This window comes from Pleurodeles waltl, chromosome 10, assembly GCF_031143425.1.
Source record: "Pleurodeles waltl isolate 20211129_DDA chromosome 10, aPleWal1.hap1.20221129, whole genome shotgun sequence".
Lineage (NCBI taxonomy): Eukaryota > Metazoa > Chordata > Amphibia > Caudata > Salamandridae > Pleurodeles > Pleurodeles waltl.
Window position 1 is genome coordinate 171,850,095 of NC_090449.1, and position 18,105 is coordinate 171,868,199.

Below are 18,105 nucleotides of genomic sequence, written 5' to 3' on the forward strand. Positions count from 1 at the left end.
TTCCTGTCCAGGGGTATATAAGGGGATTCCACCTACTTGACCATTGCGTTGCAACACTCCTTGGTGATAGTCACGCTCCTATTTGAATTCTTTCTGTGAACCTTGCCTGTTCCTGGCCTGCCTTGTTTTTCCTGCCTTCCTGATCTACGGTTCTAATACCCTGGTGTCCTCCTTTTCGTTTCAGGGAGTTCCTGTGGAGGTTTTTTACCCTACTGGGGTTTTTCCTCTGGGACTCCTTCTGGAGGGCACGGACTGTAGTGGTTCACTCATACCAAACAGCACCGTGGCTACCGGAAGGGGTCGCCCCTACCTCGGCCAGAGCAGAACCCGTCGGAACAAGGACCGTTCCCCTATACCTCTCAGCTGCGAGGGTAAGACCATTGAAAACCGCGACAGGCGGTCTATGACCGCCAGGGTCGGAATGACCCCCATAATTTTCATATTGTGTGTTCTAACCTTTTTCTTACTACAGGTCTCCTTCCCAGCTGTTTCCCTTCCTAATCCCCTCTTCCCCTCTTGAACTCTCTTAGCCTCTGTGATTTATCTATCAGAGTCTTGGAGCTGTTCAGTGGTGGACGTGTTGGGAATGTGCACAGACCCCGAGGATCTGGTGACTCTGACAGAAAGGCATTACCAATGAATCCAGATTCTTTTTCAAGATCTGGTTGAAAATAGATGGTGACTCTGAAAACCCCTGTGGAATTCTACACCAACAGTAGACTTTGCTCAAGAATTTAAAACAAACACGATATCTACTGTCCTCATGAAGAGGCACGGAGAAAAATGCTTGACACAGTTCTAACACAGTAAACCATTCTGCATCACATGGGATCTGAAACGTAATCACAGATGGATTTGGCACAACTAGACAACACTTAATCACAATGTCATTTACTTTTCTCAGATGCTGTACGAGACGAATTTTCCCACATGGTTTTCTCAAACCCATTGTTGGTGAATTACATGGGCTGCTCAACACCTCTTTTAAAATTCCTTTCTCCACAAACTGCTCTATCAAAGATCCTACACCCTCAATTGCTTCGACTGTCGGATATTGTGGAATCTGAGAAAAAAACACATTCGGCTTCACTGCAACCCTGACTGGTTCAACTCCTTTGATTAACCTAATATCCTTTCCTGAAAGATCCCAAACTTTAGGCTTAACAGTTGTCTGCAAATCAACCAAAAGATCTTTTATTTCAAAGACTGGAAAGAAACTAATCAAAGGTGCTTCTTCAACCTCTGGCTCATTGAAACTAATCAAAGGAAATTTCCCAGACACCGACTCATTGCTGACAGTCCGGTCTTCATCATCACTATTTGTCAGAAGCTCAGTTCCCTCATCTGCGCAAGTAATTGAATATCTTGTTTTACAGAACAGATTTCTACCCAAGAGTGACACTGGCCTTGAGTCACAAACCACAAATGTGTGCATACCCTTAAAATTACCAATCTTAACAATAACTGGTTTTGTAATAGGATTTGTCAAATGTTTGTTTGCAACTCCCACAATCTGAAGTGTTTTCCCTTACTAAGGTAAATCTGGAACCTCTACAGATCTCACTGTTGAGTGAGTAGCTCCAGTATCAACCAGAAAAGAAACTTCGGGCCAGATGTAGGTAGCAAAAAAATTGCAAGTCGGAAATTGTGATTCAATGCGAATTGCAATTTCCGATTCGCAAAATGGAATCCAAGAAAAAAGTGCGACACCAATTTGCGACTCGCAAATGTGATGCACTGCATTTTGCGAGTTCGCTGCTAGCGAGGTTGCAATTTGTGAGAAGGGTGTCGTAAATTGTGACTGGCCCGCAAATTGCCTGCAGGTGCTGCACAACAGTTTGGAAATTCACTTCCTGGCTCTTGGTGATGACATCAGAACCAGGAAGTCATCAAATACACCTGGGAGGAGGGAGGACCACACCCTTTCCAAACTGCTGTGCAACACCCAGGAGAGAGGACCTGCTGGTACAATGGAGGAAACAGGCAGTGCTGGGAGAAGAAGAAAGCTGAAATTTTCAGACAAAGAACTGGAGGTGCTGACAGAGGAATGCTGCCAGCACCACGACAAACTGTTTGGGAAGGCAGCCCTGAGTGTCCCAGACATAGAAAAGAAGATGATTTAGCAGCAAATTCAGGAACGGATTAATGCCATAGTGGTGAGCCACCACACCCTGGAGGAAATCAAGAAAAGGTGGTATGACCTGCGTTCCAGGACAAAGGAGAGGGTAGCAGAGCAGCTGAGAGAAATGAGGGGCACCGGAGGAAGCCCATCCACTGTCCCACCACCAACAGCCATGGAAGCAATGGTGGAGCAGAACCTAGAGCCTGAGGCTGAATGGGAGAAGTGGACAGTTCTGCACCAGGGACATCCAAAAGTGAGTACCATGAGATACGCATTCACACCTACAAATGTAGTATACACACTCTCCCAGTACACAACAGCAAGCACCACCTGACTAGCTCCATTTCAGTCTAGCAACCTCTAGAATAGTGCATTATGGGCAATGTAGTACAGTAGTCAGTATATAGGTAAATGTTTATTATGAGGCATAAAACAGATGTGAGAGACTGACAGTGTATTCCCTATGTCTCCCACAGGACACCCCCAGCAGCGACAACAGGCAGGGAGGGGACCATGGGCCAGAGACAGTGCAGGAGGCTGCTGCAGAAAGTCCTGGGCCCAGCAGGACACCACCAGAGTCCTATCAGGAACAAGAGCAGGAAATGGGGGCAGCTGATGCGACCCTTCGCCCCAGCCCCACCGCAAGTCGTTCTGAGCCAGATGCAGGACAAAGGCGCAGACGCAGACGCAGAGTTCTGGCGGTGCCCCAGGAGGAGGTAGGGGAAGCAGGATTTGCAGGAATGGAGGCATCCCTCATCAACGGTCAGCGCCTGCAAAACAGACAATTGAGGTCAATCTCAAGAACATTACACAGAATGCAGAGCAACATGACCACTGGGCTGGCTGAAGTGAACACGCAGTTCACTAGAATGAATGAATGTATAGGGGATCTCACCCAGGCCATCCGCCAACTTGTGACGGAACCGGTGGCAGACAGACAGTATGCAAGGCGCAGGGAGCGCCACACAGTGGCACGATTCGACCGCATGGCTGCTTCAATTGGGCGTCTTGCAACAAACACAACTGGCCTGTCTAGACGGACAGTGAGGTTACAGGTGGAACTTGGCCACTTTGCGTGCGATGTGGCACGTGGACTTGGCCGCATCAGCCATGCAGTGGACTTGATGGAAGCTAGGCAGGTGGCAAGGGGCACAGGTGAGACCCCTCAGGACAATGAGGAGGGGTCCACAATAAGTAGTGTGTCTGCCATTGAGTCCCGTGTGCTAAGGAGTGCAAGTGCACGGCAGGGGTCAGCTGACCCACCTGGGATGAGCCATGCTGGGCGCACAAGGAGGAGGGTGTGAGCCATCAGACAGCATGACTCAGGAGGCACATGATGTTAATGTGTCCTCATTACATTAGGACATGTACACACTTTAACGGACAGCACTTTTCTTTCACCATTTAGTTTACAGATAAAAGGGTTTTGTTTGTTCCACTACACAACTGGGCTCTGTTTGTCTGACATCAGTGTGTATGGTGAGAGTTGCCATGTACCTGCCAAAGTATTGGGTTGCAATGTGGTTCCGTCTCTGTCTGCCTTGATTTGCAATGTTTCTATCCCCAGGCTGTCGGTGTGATAGCACTTGCTCCTTATCCTCCGAATCTGTCTCTTCAGGGGTGAGATATAGCCCACGTCTGGTGGCAATGTTGTGTAGGATTGCACATGCAGCAACAATCTTGAATGCTGTTTCTGGGGCATACTGGAGCGTACCGCCACTTTTGTGGAGGCATCTGAATCTTGCCTTTAACAATCCAAAGGTCCCCTCGATGACAGTTCTGGTCCGCCGATTGGCACTGTTATATCGCCTCTCGTTCTCATTGCCAGGTGTTAGGTATGGGTGAGTATCCATGGTCTTAGAGCATATGCACTGTCACCTGTTTGACAAAAATAAGAAATGCTAGCAGGGCATGGATGGTTTCCACGGTGACCTGTATGTATGGCTTCAGGGTGTTTTCAGCAATACCTAATAGATATCCGTCTCAAAACTCCCCACGTTCTAGGCGTTGATGTCGTCTCCCACTGTGCTTAAATATGTATGAGTCATGTGTACTCCCTGGAAATTTGGCTACAATGTCAGTGATGACATTATGGGCGTCGCATACCACCTGGATGTTTAGTGAGTGGGTACATTTCCTATTGAGGAACACATATTCCAGATTAGCAGGAGGGCAAATTTGTATATGTGTCCCATCCACACACCCTATTACATGGGGAAGCTGGCAATTCTGTGGAAGTCCAACTTGGTGCTGTTAATTTCTGCCTCATTCCTGGGTAGGTATATGTATCTGGACATGTGTGCGAGTATGGCATCTAGGAAACATCTGAAGAATCGTGAGAGTGCACTTTGGGATACCCCACCTGCCACTGCAATCACCCCCTGATAGCTACCCGAGGCCAAGAGGTGCAGTGAGCATAGCACTTGCACATGTGTAGGGATGGCGCTGCTGCGCATTGTCTGTCATTGAAGCTGTGGATTGAGTAGTTCAATTAATTATAATATTGCTGCACTGCTCAGTCTATATTTGTCATAAATCTCCTCCTCAGTTTGTTGGAATAGTGTCTGCCTGGTTCGGTATATCCGCTCCTGTCTCTGCGTCCTCCTCCTCCTCTGCTGGGCAGCGTGGACTCTCCTCCTCCATGCTATCACATACAGTTCAGCCATTTTGAGAAACCCAGATGCCTTCTGGGTCTCCTTTTATACTTTGGTTCTGGTTACCACCTGCTCTGAATCAGTGGTAATCTGGATGTGCAAAATGGGCTTTTTGCGACTAGTCGAAATTTGCGACTGGCTTTTTCATATGGTTTGCGACTCGCAAATTGTGACGTCCTCTTTGCGGGTCGCAAAACAAGGCCGCACATTTTGCGAGTCGGTAATGGCTCGCATCGCTATTTGCACTTCGGAAATGGGATTTTTGCATCCCATTTCGGATTTTGTGAGGTCGCAAATTGCAAATCGGGCTATTTGAGACTCACAAAACTTTGCTACATCTGGCCCCTTGTGACCATGCACTTTCCCTTCAACATAAGGACCTTTCTGATCCACTTCTAATGATGCAGCCATCACATACTCATCCTCATCTGAACTGCCATACATTGTGTATTTCCTTCTCACTACGTAAAGGAAATTGATGTGCTGCATTGTCACTCTGGTTTAATATCTGACTCGTGACCACCTGAGAAAGCTTCACCTGTTGCTGATCCACAGGGCTCTGTGGTACTTGTAACTGTCTAGTCATTTGAATTTTTGTGCAGGCACCATCTGCACTCGCGGTTGTATCTGCTGTACTTGGGGCATTTGTACCTGTTGTACCTGTGGTTGTACATTTTGCACATGCTGTATTGGTTGTAAGGGTTGGGAACCCTGCATCGGATTTACATCATTCTGGAAATTTTGAATTTGACCTCTCATTCTTGGTCCTTTCATGTTCTGAAAAGTATTGATATAATTTGTCTGTTGGACAACACCCCCCTAATTTAGCATCAGGCACTGCCATTTCCAATGTCCAATTGCCCCGCAAACATGTCAAGGTAACATTCTTTTTCCCTGTTGCTCTCCTTACATCATCACAGAATTCAAATTCACACTTCGATTAACAACCAGAAGTGTCATTCCACCACATCCTCTACCTCTGCCTTAATTCTGAAACATACTATTTCCCTGTGGCGGCTGCTGAAAATTTCCTTGAATCCCTGTCTGTGCAGCTTTAATCTGCATCACTATCGCTTTCTCTTTCAACTTTATTTGTTTCAATTCAATCTCATCACTACATTATTTTGCATACTGCAACACCTCATGAATCGGTTTTGCTTGCCAACAAATCAAATGACTCTTAACCCCTTCGCTGCCCGGCCTTTTCCCCCTCAGGTGGCAGACTTTTTTTTGGCTATTTGGGGCAGGGCGCGCTTAGTCCCTCATACTTTTTGACCACATAAGCTACCCATGCCAATTTTGCGTCCTTTTTTTCCAACATCCTAGGGATTCTAGAGGTACCCAGACTTTGTGGGTTCCCCTGAAGGAGACCAAGAAATTAGCCAAAATACAGTAAAAATTTAGTTTTTCTTTTTTAAATTGGAAAAAAGGGCTGCAGAGAAGCCTTGTGGTTTTTCCCTGAAATTGGCATCAACAAAGGGTTTGCAGTGCTAAAATCACCAGCTTCCCGGCTTTCAGGAACAGGCAGACTTGAATTAGAAAACCCAATTTTCCAACACAATTTTGGCATTTTACTGGGACATACCCTATTTGTAAGATTTTTTGTGCTTTCAGCCTCCTTCCAGTCAGTGACATAAATGGGTGTGAAACCAATGCTAGATCCCAGAAACCTAAACATTTCTGAAAAGTAGACACAATTCTGAATTCTGCAATGGGTAATTTGTGTAGATTCTACAAGGGTTTACTACAGAAAATAACAACTGAAATAAAAAAATATTGAAATTGAGATGAAAAAAACAGCCATTTTTCTCTACGTTTTACTCTGTAACTTTTTCCTGCAATGTCAGATATTTGAAAGCAATATACCGTTACGTCTACTGGACTCTTCTGGTTGCGGGGATATATAGGGCTTGTAGGTTCATTATGAACCCTAGGTACCCAGAGCAAATAAATGAGCTGCACCTTGTAGTGGGTTTTCATTCTATACTGGGTATACAGCAATTCATTTGCTGAAATATAAAGAGTGAAAAATAGGTATCAAGAAAACCTTTGTATTTCCAAAATGGGCACAAGATAATGTGTTGAAGAGTTGTGGTTATTTGCACATCTCTGAATTCTGGGGTTCCCATACTAGCATTTGAATTACAGGGCATTTCTCTAATAGATGTCTTTTTTACACACTGTCTTATATTTGGAAGGAATAAATGTAGAGAAAGACAAGGGGCAATAACACTTGTTTTGCTATTCTATGTTTCCCCAAGTCTCCTGATAAAAATGGTACCTCACTTGTGTAGGTAGGCCTAGCGCCCGTGACAGGAAGTGCCCCAAAACACAAAGTGGACACATCACATTTTCTCAAAGAAAACAGAGGTGTTTTTTGCAAAGTGCCTACCTGTGGATTTTGGCCTCTAGCTCAGCCGCCACCTAGGGAAATCTACCAAACCTGTGCATTTTTGAAAACTAGAGACCTAGGAGAATCCAAGATGGGGTGACTTGTGGGGCTCTCACCAGGTTCTGTTACCCAGAATCCTTTGCAAACCTCAAAATGTGGCTAAAAAAACACTTTTTCCTCACTTTTTAGTGACAGAAAGATCTAGAACCTGAGAGGAGCCACACATTTCCTTCCACCCAGCGTTCCCCCAAGTCTCCCGATAAAAATGGTACCTAACTTGTGTGGGTAGGCCTAGTGCCCGCAACAGGAAATGCCCCAAAACACAAAGTGGACACATCACATTTTCTCAAAGAAAACAGAGGTGTTTTTTGCAAAGTGTCTACAAGTGGATTTTGGCCTCTAGCTCAGCCGGCACTTAGGGAAACCTAGGGGAATCCAAGATGGGGTGACTTGTCGGGCTCTCACCAGGTTCTGTTACCCAGAATCCTTGGCAAACCTCAAAATGTGGCTAAAAAACGCTTTATCCTCACATTTCGGTGACAGAAAGTTCTGGAATCTGAGAGGAGCCACAAATTTCCTTCCACTCAGCATTCCCCAAAGTCTCCCGATAAAAATGGTACCTCACTTGTGTGGGTAGGCCTAGTGCCCGCGACAGGAAATGCCCCAAAACACAAAGTGGACACATCACATTTTTTCAAAGAAAACAGAGGTGTTTTTTGCAAAGTGCCTACCTGTGGATTTTGGCCTCTAGCTCAGCCGCCATCTAGGGAACCCTACCAAACCTGTGCATTTTTGAAAACTAGAGACCTAGGGAAATCCAAGATGGGTTGACTTGTGGGGCTCTCACCAGGTTCTGTTATCCAGAATCCTTTGCAAACCTCAAAATGTTGCTAAAAAAACACTTTTTCCTCACATTTCGGTGACAGAAAGTTCTGGAATCTGAGAGGAGCCACAAATTTCCTTCCACCCAGCGTTCCTTCAAGTCTCCCGATAAAAATGGTACCTCACTTGTGTGGGTAGGCGTAGTGCCTGCGATGGGAAATGCCCCAAAACACTATCTGGACACATCAAAATTATCAAAGAGAAAACTACCTGTTTTTGCGGGGTGGGGGCACCTGCGTTTTTGGTCCTGGGCTCAGTAGCCATCTACGGGAAACCTACCAAACCCAGACATTTCTTAAAACTAGAGATCCGAGGGGATGCAAGGAAGGTGTGACTTGCGTGGATCCCGCAATGTTTCCTTCCCCAGAATCCTCAGCAAACCTCAAATTTAGCTTTAAAAAAATCTCATTTTTCCCCCATTTCTGTGTGGGATCACCGCACCGGAACAAATTTCCTACCACCCAACATTCCCCTTAGTCTCCCGGTAAAAATGATACCTCACTACCTCACTTGTGTAGGTGGGCCAAGTATTTGTGACAGGGAAGAGCCAAAAACACGTCGAAATTGAGGGGGAACCAAAGTGGTTCCAAAAGGGCAGTTTGAAACAAAACATTTTTAGGCTGACAAGTGCAGCAGAAATTTTATCGGTATAGATGAGACAATGCTGGGTGGTAGGAATTTTGTGGATTCCTGCAGATTCCGGAAGGGTCCATCACAAAAATGTGGGAAAAATGTGTGCTTTCTAGCAAAGTTGCAGGTTTGCAGGGCATTGTGGGTAAGGAAATGGTGCGGTGTGCATGTGAAGCACACCACCCTGGAATCCACTAGATGTTTAGTTTTCAGATATGTCTAGGTCTTGTGCATTTTTCTACATGGCAGAGTCCCAAAGTAAAAAGAAGTGCAGCTCTCACCATTCCAAGTGGGACGATTTTGAGAGTTACCAAGCTCTCATGGCCCAAATGTAAACCAAAAAAAAAAAAAATCAAATGTCCTATAGCTTGCCATGGGATAAGATGTTTTAGTGTGCGGGGGAGAGCTGAATGACTGTTAGCTCCTTCAGTTCTGGTGAGGGCATAACCAGGCCCATACTGGTTGGTAGTCACCACCCCACTATTTTTTTATTTTTATTTCATGGCATCTAGTAGACTTTCTGCCTCCCAGGGTGTGGATTGGGGTAATTGCCCCATCTGCCCACTGGTGGGCAGAACAACTTTGGCCCCATTTATTTGGGGTGGGGGTATGCCCATAAACCCACCCTCTCCTTTTGAAAAAAAAATCTTCCCCGGTCTCTGATGAGCATTCTGCCCCCCTTGGGGGCAGATGGGCCTTCCAAAAATAGGCCAATCTGCTCCCATCGGGGGCAGATATGGCCAACAGTAATTTGTCCTCATGGGGAGTGACCCTTCCCCAAACAAACACACACATGCACACACACCAATCCCTGATGTCTAGTGGTTTCTACCCCCTTTGAGGGCAGATTGGTCTAACAAAAATAGGCTGATCTGTCCCCAAGGGGGGCAGAAATGGCCTAAATACAATTTGCCCCCCAGGGGAGCAACCCTTGCCTAAGGGGTCACTCCCCATATATAAAAACATAGAGTAAATAAAAATATAAATATATCCCTGGTGACTAGAGGTTTCTGCCCCCCCGGAGGCAGATCGGCCTAATTATTTTAGGCCGATCTGCCTCCGGGGTGGGGGGGGGGGGCAGAAATGGCCTAAAAATAATATGCCCCCCTAGGGAGCGACCCTTGTCCAAGGGGCCGTTCCCTTTATTGGAAAACACCCCCAAAAAATACCTGGTGTCTAGTGGGCATTTCTGCCCCCCCTATATTAGGCCGATCTGCCTCCAGGGGGGGCATAAATGGCCTAAGCACAATTTAGCCCACCAGGGAGTGACCCTTGCCTAAGGAGTCGCTCCCTGCACATAAAAGAAAAAAACTAAAAAAAAAAAAAAATCCCTGGTGTCTAGTGGGCATTTCTGCACCCCCTGGGGGCAGATATGACCTATCAATTATTTGCCCCTTTAGGGAGCTACCCGTGCCCAAGGGTGCCACTCCCTTTATCAGAAAACAAAAAGAAAAAAAAATCCCTGGTGTCTAGTGGGCATTTCTGCTCCCAGGGAGGCAGAAATGGCCTAAGCACAATTTGGCCCCCCAGGGAGCGACCCTTGCCTTGCTCCCTACACATAAAAGAAAAAACAAAGAAAAAAAAAATTCCCTGGTGTCTAGCGGGCATTTCTGCCCCCCCTGGGGGCAGATCGGCCTAATTATATGTGGCCGATCTGCCCCCGGGGGGAGCAGAAATGACATATAAATTAGTTGCCCCCCTAAGGAGTGACCCTTGCCCAAGGGGCCGCTCCCCTTATCAGAAAACACAAAGAAAAAAAATCCCTGGTGTCTAGTGGGCATTTCTGCCCCCCCGGGGGGCAGATCGGCCTAATTATATTAGGCCGATCTGCCCCAAGGGGGGGCAGAAATGGCCTAAGCACAATTTGGCCCCCCTAGGGAGCGACCCTTGCCCAAGGGGCTGATCCCCTCATGTAAATGTCAAAAACAAAAAAAATTCCCTGGTGTCTAGTGAGCATTTTTGCTGCCCGATCGCATCGCGATTGGGCAGCAGAAATGCTCAGAATGACAAAGGAACAAAGGAAAAGCCTTTCTTTTCTTCCGATGTCTCTCCCGCCCCCTCCTCCTGAGCGGAAGAGAAATGCTAAGCCAATGCGATCGCGTGCTGACGTCATCAGACGTCACAGTGGGATCGGGGGGCCGGGGGTGAAAGGGGAAGCGATTCCCCTTTCATTCCTGACAGGGGTGTGGGTGGGGGGCATACGGGGGCGCTAGGGCTCCCCCGTGGGCCAGGTGCAGGACGAGGTGATCTCGCCCCACGCACACGGGAACCGTGTGCTGGGATGAGATCACCTCGTCCAAGGCACCCAAGGGGTTAATCATCTGGCTAATCTCAGGTCTCAATTCTTCCAAAAACCTGAACACAAAATGAATCATGTCTTTCGGATCGATTGTTTCTGTACCACTGTAATGTTTAAATGCTTTTAACAAACTTTCATAGTACGCACAAATCTTTCCCTTCCTGAGCTGTTCTATCTGCACGTTGCCAATCAATGTTTTTCAGCGAAATTCTTGCCTTCAGAAACTCAATGACCTCATAGGAATATTTCATTACTTCAGGAGATGGTGCACCTGTTTTCTGATCTCTTTGTGGTTCACTTGTAGGCCAATCTACACTCCTTTTACACTCAGTCCACACATCTGCTGGAACAACTGTCTCAAAGAGAGTATTCAAGTCCTCCCAAAGGCATTTTGCAAGTTTCACAAACCTATCTGTCTGCTGATACCATTCCTTTGGTTTCTCTCTCAACCTGGGGTAATCATTTTTTAATGACAAAATATCACTTTTACTCCAAGGTACATGTACAAAATTCCCTCCCGGAGTCTCTCTCATTGGCAAAAATTTTACTGGTTCTCTCGCCTGTGTTATAGCTACAAGAGGAGTTTCTGAACCTTTCCTCAGCCTTTCTCTTTTCTTGACGCATCTGCCTTCCCATTATTCTAATGCTTTCCACATTTGCACACTTTTAAGTAATTTTCTAAGATGTGTTTTCATCCCTGCAGACCTCATGTGTTCAAAATCTTTAGTCTCAAAATTTAATCTATAACTTCTCTTCAGGTTGTTTGTTTTTGTAACATCTATTTCGTATTTGTCTGCTTATTCTTGTAACTGCTGATGCACTTCATCTTTTCCCTCTGTAATTAATCACCACACATATCTCAACTGGTCTTCAGTATATGATTCAAGTCCATTTACTCCCATTGTCTCTTCAAAAAGTTCACCTGCTTCCATTTACAATTTTGTTTTGTTTAAAACGTCATTATCCTTATTTTGATTCTCTTGGCATTTTGAAACACTCAAATCTTCTAACTATTTTGTTATTTCCTGTGCAGTCAGACCATTTAATAAAATATTATCAATCTGAACACTCGGTAACTGCTGCTGCACTGGGCTCACACATTGGGGGGTTAATAATCTTCTCTTCTGGCCACTGCAAGGTCAGAATTTCTAACAGGGGTCAAATCTATTAAAGATCTTGAATTGTTTAGAGTCTGTCCCATGGATAACATTAATCCAATGTTTCACTTCTGAATTTGAACTCCTTGATTCACTAAACCCCTGTTGCTCTGGACATACAAAGGCATAGGTGGATCAAATGTAATTGGTACTAAAATCGCATCTGGGCTCCTGGTTTCTACATTCTGTGACTGCTTTATTCCCATATTCTGCATCTGTGGTAATAATATCGGAGTAGGCTCTTTCTGAATCAATCTCAGCTCCTATGGATTCTGACCCGAAGATAACTCTAGATTAGTAGTTGTTTTCACAATCAAAACATCTGGATAAATCTCAGGAATATTAATATCTGGCAGCTGCCTATTGTCTGTTGACTGATTAAAGCTACTCTGTATCGGTATTTGGACTAAAGGACTAGTCTGTCCTGGCTCTGTGAACTCTGTCCTGAACTCTGGTTCACATTAGGATTAACCTATACAGAACTCAATTGTGTTATGATCACTCTGAACTGAACTCTGTGACACTACAGCTGGTATCGTTGCAGTAGGATTTACACCACTGATACTAGAACTTCCTTGAGCCACATATGGTGGTGGACGATTTCTCAAAATCTGTGTAATAAACTCATCATCGTCTGATTCATCATCATTAAAAAAAATATATATTTTAGGGTCTTTTGATGTCTGCTCCTCGACTGCTGAAGAACTCTTTTTAGACTTCTTTGAAATCTTATTTGTCTCTTTCTTATTGACTGTTGACATTGCCAGAAACAATCGAACACCTTGTAAGGTATTGAGTCTCCACTGCCTCTGCTCACTGTCCCATTTAGCTTCCACTAGTGACTTTTCTGCCCTTCTCATTCTTCTCTCAAATTTCAGAGACTGCTGCTGTCTAGCTACTAGCTCCCAGATCACTAAAGCTTCAAACTGAGATGGTCTTGGTGGAGGTCTCAGACCATACATCTCCTGTCTCAAATTAAATGTATCATTTTCAGGAAAAGCTAAACAACCTTCCTTTTTTGTGATCTTAATCCAATGTTTTAACCAAAAGCATGCTCCAGTACCTTTCTCCTCAATTACGATATATGTCGAAGTACCTTTTGGCAGACACATTTATCCTTCCCTTGCCGGAATATACTCATCTCCTCTAAGAACACTTTTTAAAGCTTTGAAAAACTTAATTTTCCACAAAATCTATTTAAAAAATCAATAATCAGGAAGCGACTATAATCCCACAATACTCTTCAGCTCCCTTCTCGTCCAATTGCACTTCACTGTTGTCCACCAATCCGTGCGCGACCCTTCTCACTAACCAACCTATCCCTGCGCACAAAAACTGACGTCAAACTTACACACACAACGGCTGACAAAGTCTTGCAGCTTGTCCTCCTAAACTCAAAAACACTCAAACCTAATGCAAAAATTACTTCGCGAGCACTTCTTCAAAACCAATAAAAAACAAATTTGTCTATTTACTAAAGGTAGGGTAACACAATCACTTTCTGAACCTTCTAAATTTCACTGTCGGCTTTCGCTCCTGCAATTATTAGTTTTTTCTCAGTTCCCCAGATTTGCGAGTAAAATTCGACCTGCAAATTTCACCCTCAACTGATCAATGGAGATAGTCCGAGTGCACATAGAAACTCATAAAATTTCAGTTGAAAATTCCCAAACACTCAATTCAACTCGTAAACTCGACTTACCAACCACCCCGATTGGTCTACTAAATAGACAAATTATAACAAAAAAACAAGTGTCTCCATTACACTTTTCTATATACTCCGCAGTATTAGACCTGTTCTGTTAGGTCCGTCTTATTAACAACCACGTGGACAATTTTTCCAAGCACCACACACATGTGAAGTTTGCCAACTTCCCTATTCACATACTTCATAGTATGCCAACTCTCTTTTTAACATTATTTCTTCTTCTGGAGTACGCCAACTCCCTAAAATCTCACAAACAACTCAATCAACTGCAACTTAGATAAAGCTGTGAAAGTGCATATTCTACTTCATTCAATACAACAACAGAATGCTACCAACCTAGGGAACCTCCAAGGACTGGGGAAAGTCTCTTTAGGCTTTTAGCAATTCATGTTATCAAATTTGAAAAACATTTTCAAAAACAATAATCAAAACACTCATTTATTTTTCATAATTAATCAGGCAAGCAATGACATCATCCAAAAAGATATGTAACCGAACTCTGCTACCAAAACTGTTGACGCGGAGAAACCCTAGCTATATTTTAGTCACAAGAGACTAGATAGTGGATTTCACACACTAGGTCGATGAACCGAACCAAATCTGTTTTAGAGTTAATGTCATTCAAAATACATCATAAACATCACATATGATAATCAATTTTACTCCAGTAACCATGCCAGTTTATTGAGACCTTAATGAATTATTTCCCTATATTAACAACGCCAATGTCCCGAAAATAAATCTCAAACACAAATGATACATATAGAGAAACAATAATGGCTGATTCATACGCCGGATATATCTAACGTAAATCAATGCAAAAAGACAAATTATCTCAATGGTTATTATACAAACCCATAGCAAAAGAATCTGAGCAAGAAAAATTAAATATATCTGATAACGACAAGACAAAAATATCAACGATTATTCGTGAGCATGTGAGTAACACCTCCCTAACTACTAATTAGCATTAAGATGTTGGGCTTCATGTAAAAGTTTTAGTAGCACAAATTTAGAAAACATCTAAACTATTGCACTATCAAAAATAAGCAGCATTAAATAAGCATTTGCAGCTGGTTCCTGAAAAACAAAAGACAAATAACAATTCACAGCTCATACATTTACCAAATCACTACGGTGAACAGCAACAACATCTACTTTTTCAGTGGGACAGCAATATCAGGCACCAACATCAGAACAGAAAGAGGAATAAGGGTAGGGGTGATAGTTTAGAATTCGGACTTTAAGGTACACTAAATCATCTAAACATAGGTTCAGTATTGAACAGACATAAACTAATGAAATACCAGAATGGCAATAGTCTATCTGGAAAATATGAAATGTCAAAGTGACAGATTATACTGAATAGAACCTCTAGAACTCAGGATACACAAAAATCCAGAAGAAGAATGAACGCCGATCAATGGTGACTGAACTTTAAATTAAACTTGTTAAATGGAAATGATTGGATAAAACATGAGGTGAGAAAGTTATGACCAATCAGAACATTTACAGATATCACAATTATACAATTAGTTTACTCTAAGCTCTTCTATTTGCTATTATTTCATTGACAAAATCTAAACTAATACTTTTGTATCATGTATTTCCTCTTCTTCAGCTTCCTCTGTGGATCCATTATTTTCACTCCACCGGAATACGAAGTCACAGGAAAACGATTACAAAATATGTTACCACACCATTTCTTTTCCCTCAAGGAAAGAGATACAAGTTAGAAACATAACTACAAACAATGAAGTCAGTCAAACTAAGGAACACACTAGAAACATTTTATATAGCTTACATTGCACAGTGACCTTGCGTCTGCTTCTGCTTCAATTCAGAGGCCACTAAATACACGTTTAATTCTGACATTTTATTTTTGTTAATAAACACACTCTCTTGTAAAGACAAAATAATTTCATCAGCTTAAGTTAGCATGAACAAAATATAGGTCTTACATAATATGGTGGCCATTTCAGTTAGTCACAATTCTCATAAACACCATATTATCATTAAACTAATTCACACATTAATCTGTAAGCATAATTACGTAAAGACTAAACATTTATCAAGAACATCTCAGCTCTCACAATTGTCCCCCAGTATTGTGCACAATTTTGTGCTTGATATCTGTAAACAGCTTTGCCCAGGCCTCATCTTCTTGCGATCTATTGGCAGCCCACTTCAATTTCTTCAATGTTTTCTTTTGCTGTCGGAGGGAAGCTTGCAGAGTGATGTCCTCAGGGTTTTGAAAGACCATGGGGTGCTGTTTATAGTTCTTTTGAGTTGCTTAAGTTGGATCCATTGAGACCCCACCTTGTTGGATGTGTGGAGCTGTTTTGCTTTAAGTGGTATTGCAAACGTTCCTGCCAGACAGCTAGTAAAGGACTCCCACTTTCCTATTTCACTTTCTGTTGGGCCTCTTTGTGCTTGTCAAAGTGCCATTGTGGACTAAGACATGTGCCTTGTAATTGATTGTGCAAACTTGATGCTCTTATAATTGACGGCAAAGATGGAATCAGGAGTCTACAACAACCAGATGAATGTGGGCGTAGTGCTAGTAGAGCTGTATCTTGAGGACAATGGTCACTGTCACCTTTGTATCCTAGGCAGACTGAGACGACCTGTTGAAACAATGGAAGGGAGATAACAGCATAATTTATCATCATGCATTTGGAGGATTAGTGGGAAGCCACTGGTAAATTATCTTCCTGAAACCTACCACTCAGAGCCCTTAGTATCGATGCTGTAAACCGTATAGAAGGCCTGTGCCAATTTTGGTCAAGTGGCCCTGAGTGTTTCTCCCTGCCAACACAGTGTCATCTGATGAGGAGCCCAGCACATAGCGGTTTAGATCCCCCATGAGGACAATATTTGTAGTTTCTCCCTCACTGATGTATGCCACAAGCTGGTCTACGAGCTGTCATGTGCATCTTTACCTCTATATTTTGGATGGATGTATGCAATGATGATTATTATCTCAGATGCGGTATTTTGAGGGCCGGTGATCATTTTGACTGCTTTAATGGCTGGCGAGGCAGAGTGGAGAAGGGATACTGAGGCTTTACAGTCTATTGAAACATGTTACTAGGCCACCATGCAAACTGACGTATTTTGCCCCCTTCACTGCTGATGTGCAGAAGTACATGTATCCCTGCAGATGATAAGGTCTGCCTGCCAGGTTTCCTGCAGCAAAATGATCTTGAAGGCATTTATGTAATGGAGATACATCTATCCTTATGTGTGATTGACCATGATAGTATCTAGCCATTTGAGTCCTGGTCAGAAATGTTGTTGGTGAGTCCATTAACATTCCTGGAACTCAAGTATAGGGGATCTTTACAGGTCTCAGCCGTTGACTTTTTTGAAAGCCTGTAATTGTCTGCCAGGTTGATTATTAATTGTTCTAGAAATCCACCTGAGATCAGTGTATGGGTAATGTGGATTGGATACCTTCCAACCATGCCTGTGTGCTTCTAGGGTGACCCGCAACCTCCTCAGTGAGTGCTCCAGTGATTGCTAGTAGACCTCAGTCAGTCTTGATGTATGCCGACAATTGTGTCCTTATGGCCAGAACCGGGAGGGGCCTTCAATTTTTTTTTCAAAAACGTGGAGCTTATGACTGCGTTAGGTTTAATCACTAGCAAAGCAAAATCGTACACTATGGTTTGTGGCCGCCTGGAAAGTAGAGTGCACCATTTCTATATTTCAGGCTCCTGTATGACTTGTGTGAATGCATTCACATACTTGGGGATCCCCTATGATAATGAGGGTAAATGGAACCATCTCAGAGAGATTAAGAACATGCAATACAATCAGGTGATTGTTTCTCTGCATAAATTTATTTAAAAACATCAATCGTGAGATATGGTGCTGGGGTTTGGGGATATATGGGTGCACCTGCATTGCAAATCAATGAACAAAAATTCTTGAGAAGTTTACTAACATTTTCCTCCAGTGCACCTGCCATTATCCCACATGAAGAATTGGGACTTCCGTTTATTGAGGATTTGATTAAGTTGGCCCCTTTATCCCTTTGGATGTCCATTTGGACAATCCTGAAGCATCCCTTACTCAGTCATTGCTCATGGACTTCATGAGACTAGACGAAGTACAGAGGTGCACGAGGGTTCTGTATGTTAAAGATAGCCTGCACAGTCTTAACAGAATAAATGTATTTCTTAAACCTAGGTCTATAACCAAACAGGACGTTATAGTGGTTAAAAATGAATTTCATGAAAAAATGATGGATGATGGA